The 10,626-nt window shown below is 42.7% G+C and overlaps 1 protein-coding gene across 4 annotated transcripts in view; it reads left to right on the top strand.

The window, feature by feature from the left end:
- Nucleotides 1-10,626, top strand: part of CG43861 (uncharacterized protein) — a 48,599-nt gene that overhangs the window by 17,282 nt on the left and 20,691 nt on the right. For all 4 annotated transcript variants that reach the window (NM_001299164.1, NM_136173.3, NM_001273686.1 and 1 more), the window contains exon 2: nt 628-664. The gene's annotated coding sequence lies outside the window, so the exon portion shown is untranslated. The remainder of the gene's footprint in view (nt 1-627; nt 665-10,626) is intronic.

Raw genomic sequence — 10,626 nt, 5'->3', positions numbered from 1 at the left:
TGGTTTGGGCCAAGAAAAGTTTCCACCGGAAATTACAGAATTTCCATGACACTTGCGAAAAGGCTTTAAAAAAGTTGTGCCATGAATATGGAGGGCAAGAATATGTCAGCAGCCGTATGACTAAAATATGTATCTACTAGATGTGCCACAAAAACTTTGTGGAAACGAGCGAGGGCCGACTCATTTATTTGTATATTATTTATGGAAATAGTTAACCACTTTTCCCTCACTAGCTGATAGGATTTATAAACGAAATTTACAAGCTTTCTTTTGAGACCATCTGGTTTATTTATTTAAGATTTCTTCTAAGGGAAAAGCTTTTAGTGTTTAAGTTTTAAGTCCTGAAAATCAAATCGACTTGCTCGTGAGCCATGCATCTTTGTTCCAACTTAAGAATGCTCTGCGCTTGGCAGATTCTGAAGGACTCACTGAACCACAAAGGACTTTCATTGTTAGACAAGCAAATATTGCTTAACGTAGTTTCGTTCTAAAAGCGGCTAACAGGTAACGTGCTTATGGTAAAATATTCTTTACTTAGGTGTTTTCCTCTACTATAGTGTTATTTAATTTAAAAGTTTGCGAGATTAATCCAGCTAATAAATATTTTCATACATTTTTTTTTTACAGTTGATGACAGCGTGGAAAAAGCTTTCAAGAACTGGAGGTAAGTGGAGATATGAAAAAGGGTTTGATCGGAACCGCAAAAGCATACGCACACATTGTAAGGGGCCCAAGGGACGAATCGGTATCAATCTTAATTTATAACAAATTTAATGTGGTTGTTTTGCTGTCGAAAGCAAAATTCCCTACGGAAACGGCGCTGGAAGAGCGCCTACACATATGCCAAATAATATGTACATATGTGCAAGGATTCGGTTCTGATGGGTTTTCGGTTGCCACCCTACGGGCCTTGAATCCTTAAATCCTTGTCGTCGACGCCCGTAAATATGCCACAAAAAATATTGAAATGGACGTCTTGGAACGTGTGTACGGCAAAACACACTTAAGTGATTTTATGGCCCCATTCAAATGTTTTCCAAATCAGCCGAACGTGAACCACCGAAGCTGAGGTTTTTCCTCCGTATCCATAAATTGCTTGCCAAAAACCTCAAGGCGTCTCCTTTGTTCCGGCATGTGAACAACAAGTGAAAAACGTTTATCAGCAACAAGTAGACAGAGTGTTTCCATGGAAAACTTCCTGATTTTCTTATCTTTAAGCTCCGCCTGTCGACGGTTCTCGATTGGCTTGGCCTTCCGATTGACGGACTGGCTGACTGACTGACTGACTGACTGAGTGCGCTATTGAAGGAGTGACTGCCGCAAGCGGTTAAGGCCTTGCATACTTAACTAGGCCACATTAAAGCGGGTCCTTCGAGTCCCGATAAATTATTGAGCGATTCCCTGCCCCTGAGTTGCTGGATTTTAAATTCGAATGCTTAATACGCGTTGGTACTCCGTTTGAAGGGCATTAAGCCCTGTGCATGCCCTTTTGGCCCATTCGATAATTGCTTTTCCCACACCCCTCTCACCCTGATGGAACTCTTTCCTCAGCACCAGCAGATAATGTATTTCAAATTGTTTACCGTATACGCAACGTACAACTTGACAAAAGTTTGTGGCAAATATTTACCTTACTCTCCCTCTCCATCGCTAATGTATAAATAATTGCATGTCACTTGGCGACTGAGCAAACACACACTTCATTGTTTGCCCCTGCGATTTGGAATCAACTTGCGTCTGTGTGTTTTTTCCTTTTTTGCCAGGCTTTGATTTTGATTTGAGCTGTTTTTTCTTTTTCACTACACAAGTCGGTTGACGGGCTAACACCTCGACATAAGTGGCTGGAGAGCCGCAGAAGGTCTGTCATTATCATAATGTCAAATGGATAGCCATACTGCATAATTACCCACCCATCGGGGGCTGAACCAAATCCGAAAATAAACCCAAGGGTTCAATTTGAGAGTTGACAACAAATAATGCAAATATGTTGGACTGCAAATGTGTTTCTTTATTATTTATGTCACATAATTATTATGTGCCATCAAAAATGAACCAGAAAAATCAATGCCCAACCAGAGGGCAATCGAGCAAAAAAAAAAAAAATTAAAACAGTGTTAACTGATTCGCTGACGGAAAACTCCCCGGCTCAACATTGTTGCAATTGATAGTCGACAGCTCGTTGCCAGTGGCGTCTTAAATAATGAAAGCCATTAAAAAGAATAAACTGATTGTATAAAAAATGCAAACAGCTCCAAACGGCAACTGCCATCCGGAGGCTTTGTGAAATAAATGTTGGTTACGAGGCTTACGGCCGCAGTGGTTGGGAAATGTGTTGGCCAGAAAGCGGTTGGTGGCTTTCCGCCACTTTGACCATCATTATCGAAGTTGCATTTAATTGAGCCAATATGTGTTATGATTGCCTTCCTTTGATGGTATAACTAAACATAGTAATAATCAAGCTGCTTACTTTGAATTAGTCTGTAATATGGAGTTGCATAATAACTTGCTCCCAACTGAATTATGTTCGTATTCCTTTATATTTGTACTTACTTTATTCCCTTTCATTTAAATTGTTAGACTTACTAAGGTAATACAATGCATTTAGGTGAATGAAAACTCATAACAGACCACTTCCTTCCGACCTCAAGGTTATCTTTGATTCTTGTTTTGGGCTTAAACGTGAAATTCGGGATGTCTGTGGCCAGAAAGTCGCGACGACAAGTCTGGAAATGCGAGTTTGTCGCCCTCTGCGTGTCTGTTGTTCTCTTTGCGCCCCATAAATCACAAAATAAATTTTGCGCGTGCAAAATATACATACATGAAAACGGAAGAGGGAATGCAATAAAAAGTTTTTGATTTTAGATCTTTTATTTGCTTGCGCGCGGGTGAGCAAACTGAATCGCGCCAAACTCCAAACGAAACTCCCAAAAGGGAGACGCAGACCGGAAACGGAAGTGCGTAATGCCATACGTGACCAGGGCCCAACGAAAAACGACACTGGTGTCTGCGGTTTGTCCACGGCAAGGTGCAAACAATTTTTATGATTAATTACGGGGCCCCCGAGCCCAGAACATCATGAGCATGGGCACGAACATGAGTCAGTTGGTCGGGTCTCTGTTCCTTTGTTGGCAAATGAAACAATAGCCGCATTTGCACTAAAAATAAAATCAGGCAGCCATAAAAATGTAATAAAGGAAAAGGTTTTCTTTTGGATTGGAGGAGTGGGGTCATTTGCTTCGTCTGCCAAGCCATGTCGTAAATACTGATTATGGTGTTTAGGCGCCACTTTATGAATCTGCTTGATGTGTGTCATATGCACGACTCGTAAAAATATTAAGGTGCAATCAAGCAATTTCCAACGGTTCTGGAGTATCGGAAAACCTTTCTGTCTTCAGACACCTTTCTCATTAATTAATCACGCATAAGCATCGCCCATTTAAGCTGTAAATACTGATGAACATAAGTGGTATATTTTTATTAAGTACTATGTTTGTACTAACCACACTATTTACCTTTTTGAGCAGATTCCTGAAGTTGAAGCAGGCTGTTTCTTTTTTTAGAAGTATCAAAAACCATTTTTAAGTAATCTTTTATGGCCGCTTTGCCTTTCTTTGTGTTGTACTCGCTGGTCAATTTTGGCCAGGAGTTTTAATTAAAACTAATTAAGGCGGCAATGCTTTCAAAGAGCACCTCCACAGAGCCCTGACAACGCCCAGTTAATTAGAAGTCATGCCTAAACTGACGTAATTGTTTGGAGGCGATGCCGGTCCCCAACATCCCCACTATTTCCTGCAAACAACCAGTCCCCCCTTCAATCCGACCCGCCTCTGGATGCGAAGTGGAGCAAAGGAGCATGGGAGCATGGCAAATGTGAAAGCAGCTGTTGGCCAAATGTGCGAAAATTACCTGCAAATGGCCGGCGAAAATGACTCGACTAGACCACGGCCATGGTCGTCGGCTGATTTGCATAAGAGAGCTGGCGGGCTCAGCTGGAATTCCGCCATCATTCATCCGCCAGACCGTCATTCAGCCATTCAGGCAATCAGTCATTCAGTCATTCCGTCATTCTGCTATTCTGTTAGTAAGTCAGCAAGTCAATCGCATCATTCTCAGGTTCTACTTCTGCCCTGAGGCATCAACTGCATCTGAATTTCATCTGCATCTGCATCCGCTTGACTTTCCTTTGGAGGCGAGTTCTTTCTTCGGCTACCGACTGCAATTTGGATGCCTCGTAACTGTACTCTCCGCAAGATAATGCCGCAATTTCATTATGCAGATCAACTGGCCCACCTCAAGTCGACCGTTTTGGGCTCCACTCCCCCGTCCCGAGCTAAAGCCAATGGCATGCGGTTTAACTGGGCCAGCTGCAGATGCATTAAAGCCATCTTGTCGACTTCTCAATTACTTGGCTTGATTCGAAAGACCCTTGAGAGAGCCCGGTTGTCAAAGAGGGAGCATATTACATTGTTGCCTTAAAGGAACACCATTTCATCATGTCCCCTTTGAGTAAGCTCCATCAGAGCCCCTTTTGCTGGCGTATTAAACTTCAGATGAGCGTAAAGCATGAGGCGAAAAATTGCTTCGGAAGGACATTTCGCCGTAGGCTGTTATGAAAAAAAGTTTGGTTTTCCACTTTCCCTGTAATTTGAGTTGAGGAAGTGCTTATATTAGGGAAAAACAGCACAAATTAAGGAGGAAAAACAGAGGCACAAAACGCTGTTAGCAACATTAAAACACGACCTATTTAATTAATATTCGTTTTTGATATATCCTCTGGTAAAATGGTAAGCCATATTATAAGGCAATAAATATGAAGAAATTGTTTCAAAAATGTGTTCAAACAAGTTTGTCGTCCTAACAGAAAAGTTAATAAAATAAGCAGTAAATAGAGAGAGGGATACCCAAATATTCTAAATACATGTTGGTGTATGAAAAACTTTTTTCATTTCCAAAACGTCTACATTAGGGGCTTCACCTCGATGTGTTTTCATAAAATGACTGCATTTTCAGTTGGTCTGTCCCTTGGCTCGAAGCTCTGTTTGAGTTTTTTAATTATCCCTGGCAGCGTGAAAACTTTCTCAAGTGTTTTCCCTCTCGCGCCCCCCAGTTTTCCGGCGGGTTCCGGCAATTAACGCCACGTTTCGAGTGGCGAATGTTTTGTCCTGTTGCCGAAGCTTTGGGTTCGCGGCCTTGGCTCACTTATTAATTTGGCCAATTTAAAGACGGAAGCGCCGGGCGGCAGAAATAAATGAAAATTCATATTTCTCGGCGGCACAAATGCCGAGAGGAGCGTTGGCAGCGCTGGTGGCTCTGGTGGCTCTGGTCTCCGGCTTCTTTCCCACAGCCCCGGATGGAAATGAAGATACACGCACCCACAGATGCCGCAACTGCCACCGCAGCAATGGCTTAAGCATCAGACCAATTTATCCGAAGACTTCGCGACGACTTTTCCCACAGTCATCGTCATCGCAGCGGAGTGGAGTGGAATGGAGTCTGTGGCGCCACATTGGCTGCCAAAAGTTGTTTGCCACAGAGGAGAGCCATTCGGGACTCGGATGGTTGGGTGCACTAACGAATCGGGACAGTTGGAGTCGGATTTTTAATGGGCGCCTTTAACGCAAATGGACAAAGCCGAATGTTTTTGGGAAAGCTTCATTAATTAATTGAAACAAATCATTCGCCATTAAATCGGCGGCGAAAAGAGATGAAATCGTGTTGGTGAAACCTAATTAGTTGACTGAAACCTCCAGATGGATCCGTACCTCCAGTTCAAGTCCAATTCCAGACCCATCATCTGCGTTAACTTGAGGCCGATTGTTGTTCATCCGCACGCGTACGGCTCTCATATTCCAGAGTAATTGTTTGGCCCAGCCCGGAGGTCTTCGAGTGACCCAGAAAATATGAGGAATATGGGCGAGTGGATGATGATGATGAGTTTTGAGGCTGTCAGAAGTGGTTCCTTTCTTTTCCAATCTTTCTATTCTGTCCAAATTGCTATGCTTGGCTTAGACAGCTGGCAATTTATTGGACGGCATCGGATTGGATTGGATTGGATTTGGCCAAGTGCAAGTTGCAGGCATTAAATTAAAACGTGCCCGGCCAAAACAGAGTCGTGATGATGCCGTGGCAGCTCTTAACCCGCTGACGCCCAGCTAGTTAACCCAAAACGAAGGCCCAGTCGCAGTCGACACTCAACAGTCAACACCATCACCATCCATGGGATAAGCAAAAAGGAAATCTAAAACAAAAAGTGGCAAGGGGTAAGAAAGTGGATGGCTGGCACTATGGGTGAGGTTCTTTCGCTGCCTTTCCTTGGCCACAAAATGGATTATTATGTTAATTACTGTCACGTCACGTTTCGTGTTCCGTGTTGCTGGTGGAAAAGCTACCTCCTCCCCTCCCCCATTTCCCACCACATTTTCCCCAGTTAGCCTGCTTTTCCAGCCAAATGCAGTATGACATCTGCCTCAGCTTCTGGGTCTGCAGCTGCGTTTAAGCTCCATTCAGCTGCAAATTAGCGAACATACAAATATGAGCGCCAGCTGGGTGCATTTAGTACTCACTTCTCAGTGGGCGTTTTGTGTGGGTGGGTTGGGTCTCTGCTTTTCCGCCATTTTGGTCTTTGTACGCAGTAAATTCATATAATTTCCATTGACACGTGCGAAGCGGAAAAGCGCACAATTTCATGAAAGAAACTCCAAATTGAATTCGAACGAAAGACCCTCTTGCAGCAGCGTGAAGTGATTAATGTTTACTAAGTGTGGCAATCAAATCAAGTGGTAACTGGGTAACTACTGGCTGATTCTTAATAGAATTAAAACGGGTTATCCTCAAAGAAAGAATGATTTGTGTTGTGCTATGCTTAACAGTATTATTTATTTGCTTAAATTAGCTTAACTTGCCTTAATAGCAAAACATCATTTATTTTCATTTTCTTAGAAGCTCAGGAAGCAACAATGCCCAATCAAAAACAAAGCCAAATGAGCTTAGGTCAAAGCCAAAATTCCAATATTGTTCTAAGTTGGCTTAAACTTTGGTTTTGGTGTTCATTTCATCACTCGAAGAGCCAAGGAATGCCTTTGGTAAGAAGTCTATAATTAGACTTGGCTTCAACTGACCAGTCGGCTTCTTAAGATATCGCATAGCAGGGCCTGGAAACTCGAGGGTCTTGTTTCTGGCCGTTAACACTCTGTTCGACATTATTAAATTAGAAGCGTCAACAATGGCCGAGACTAGAAGAAGAACTAGACTTGTTTTTTTTGAATCTCTGTTTTTGGCAAACATTTCTAGCCCATGGCCAAATAGCCGAAAGCCGGTTTTTGGGTTGGCGGAGCCCCTCGTACGCGAGGTCAAGACTTCTACTCATTCCCATTGACGTGCGCACGTCTCGGGCCAAATAGTAATGGCCGTAATAATCATCAAATGAAATAATATAGAGGAATTATGCTAATCACCCGGTCGCCGGCGACTGACCATAAAAGGTAGCGCGTCCAAAAACAGAGAAGCTTCTTGCGTAATCGCAGTGCATTCTGGCTGGGATTTAATTAGCCGGTCGACTGGACAGCGAAAACCAGGCTCACAATTGAGCGACGGTCCTCTTACTTTTCGCTGAGAGCATTATGAAAAGTGAAATAATATATTTTAATATTGTCCTTTGGTCCTGCTTTCTGTTTACCCTGGCCCGAGCATGGTTCATTTAATTTTCATGGCTGTTTCGGTGGCCACCTGCAAATGACACTTGCTTTGATATGTAATTAGAATTTATGAAAGTGTCAACTTGGAAAAACTTTGCCGGACACCAGCCAAAACACGCCCTACCAATCCCAATCCCCCGACCCGGCCCGCAGATGACAGATGCTCCAACCATCATTATTCAGACAAGGGCCAGCTTGACAGGCGGTCCAGTAAAAGTGGCCAAAAGTGTCCACGAGTTTTCAGCTGAAAAGGGAAAAAACAGTCGGGGCGAAATGTTGTGGGTGTTGTTGGCCAAGTGTGACGAAGGCACGGAACTGGGCCGCCAAAGGGGAATTAAAAACCAAGGTAACGCCGGCCAGAGGTCGTAATGCCTTATGTAAAATGGCAACAAGCCGATACTGCAGCAGCGTACCGGATTTACTACAGTATATACCATTTACCATTTACTAATTGCAATTGCCAAAGAGCAGCAGTCTATTGGCCCTGCGTAAGCGGCTTAAAGGCCAGTTGACAAATTGTGCGAAATATCTGCACCCACTGGCATTTATTCATTTTAATGAGGCCCACGTAGTAGTGTCCAGTAGTACTAAAAGTCGAGTGCCGAATATGAAACTTTTATTTATTTGTGTATTTTCCGCTTTTTTCGTGCGTATATATTTGATTTTTTGATGTGACTTGCGTGTATTTTAACGATGTCGCTTGCGTGCACAAGAAAGTGTTGAAAGTTTCCTTTCTTGTATGGCTGCTATGGCAGTTTAATAAGCGGAAACATTGGGCCAACATATGTATCAGACCACCCCCCCCCCCCTCCAAAACAAAAAAATATGAAAGAAAAACAAGTCGGTGGGAGGTTGACAATGAACCGCCCGAAAACGTGTGCAGTGTGTGGGGAAACCCAATTATGACACGACAATAAAAAATTATAAATTGTTTTTATTATTGTTTATACACACACTCCGCTTTTATTTTTATTGGTAATTACGGCATGAAGTTCGCTTACTTTTCCAACTCTTGACGACGCTGGCGCTTTTAGCCATTCAGGCGAAAGCCTTTCTAATGCACTTCTCATACGATTGCCACGATTGCAACATAGTTAAAAGTAATTGCTTCTCTCCCAATAAAATGGGCTTTTTCTTCTTGTTCTAATTGCCCAGATGGCCGGGCAAATGCCTTTTTGTTTATGCTCAGCAATTAAGAGCACTTGGAGTGCTCTCAATGAGATATAAAGTCAGAATTGCCAACTTGAAGGCTCTCAAATGATTAAGATGGTTAGTTTCTTTTTGGATGATCGTTATGGCGCTAGCTACTTTCACTTTGCACACAGAGATTAGGTATATTTCGAAGTAAGCTTAAGCACCTATATTAACTATAAACTAATAAGAAAATGCAGCAAGCACAACGCTTGATAGCAACTTTGTTTCTAAATACCTACAATTGTATTCTCTTATTTTAGTTTCATTGTTATAATAGTTGGTACTACTAAAAATAGTGGCTTTAAGTAGTGTTTTTACACAGCACTCTGCTAATTGAGAGTGCTCAACAGTATTTGGCCACAGACAAGCCGAACTTTTATTCAGCCAGCTATTTTGCCACTGCCCGCACAAATCACAAAACGCACTTAGCGCAGATTGTGAAAGTTGAAAAAGTTGCTGCCACAGGCAGCCCTAGAAAAAAGTCACAGACCCATCTTCCAGCTCGCATTTTCCGCCCGGGGGAGACCCCCGTGGAAGGGGCGGACTGCGGCCGCTGGGTTCTTGCAGCCGGATTGCCGGATCCTGATTACCAGCTCACGCACTCGCCACTGCCACACGCTGGGGCAGATAGAAAATAAGAAGAAAATGCAAAAACTTGCAGAGCCAAACGAGTTTTGCTTATAGGCAAAGTTAAGTGTAACGTACCGCTAAGCAACGGCACAAGAAACGTGAGAAACCGGAGGTACACCGTCTCAAATTATACAACAATTAAATCGAATTCGAAATGCTCTTTATAATGTATAATTTTATATTATTTTTTTTTTTTTACCACCCCAATTATATGCAAATCATCACTAATTATTCATGCTACATATGTATGTAAAGCAAATGTTTTAATGTATTCTTATAAATCCAACTTAATTAGAATCTGCAAATTTGGCTTTCAAATTAATATATATTTCGAGATGTTGTCATTATATATATATATGTTATGTGTAGATTGGTGGAATTTAATAAATTCAGACATTAATATTCAATGATTTACATGAGTAACAGGCATTCTATCTGTAATTCTGAATAATTTTCCACTGCGATTAAATCATTTTTCAGCCCAGACTTGGTAAGCGTATCAAAATGGCATAATTATGGCCGAGCACTGGGTTCGTTTGCGAAAGCAGCTTGGGAAAACGGAAAAATGGAAAATAAACCGAGGGCAGTGGGTTAAGTTAAACTTTTGGCTGGCCCACTGCGTGCGTGGCGCCCCCTGGCGGCTCCCGTTTCGCATTTCGGTCACAATTGAAATTTGGCTTAGCCATATATATATGTATATATAGCATGCTTATGGCTGCGATATACATTTTATTTTTATTTGGCCAACTCTCGAGATCGCCAAACCGGTTGCCGCTTGGTGGGTGTACTTCAGTATTTATTGTTACTGCTGCTCTGACTTTTGTCTCTGCAACACAGCGGTCTCGATTATGCAACACTTCGTGTCGCCGCTCCAAACTCAGAAAGTTGTGCAAGCCACGGCAGTTGGTCTTGTATTTGCTGATTGTGCCTCAGTTGCAGCCACAGTCTCAGTCTCAGGCTCAGGCTCAGGCTCAGTTTAAGTTTCAGTACTTTTGTGCCTTGTAGTTTGGGCAGACTCTCGTCTGTCACAGCGAAAAGCTCCACCAAAGACCAGAAAGGCAAAGCCCAAGCCAAATCCGAGTGCCAATCTGGCCGCTCTAATCAGCAA

This window comes from Drosophila melanogaster, chromosome 2L, assembly GCF_000001215.4.
Source record: "Drosophila melanogaster chromosome 2L".
NCBI lineage: Eukaryota > Metazoa > Arthropoda > Insecta > Diptera > Drosophilidae > Drosophila > Drosophila melanogaster.
The sequence above is the reverse complement of the archived record's forward strand: the minus strand, read 5'-3'. Positions and strand labels throughout refer to the sequence as shown.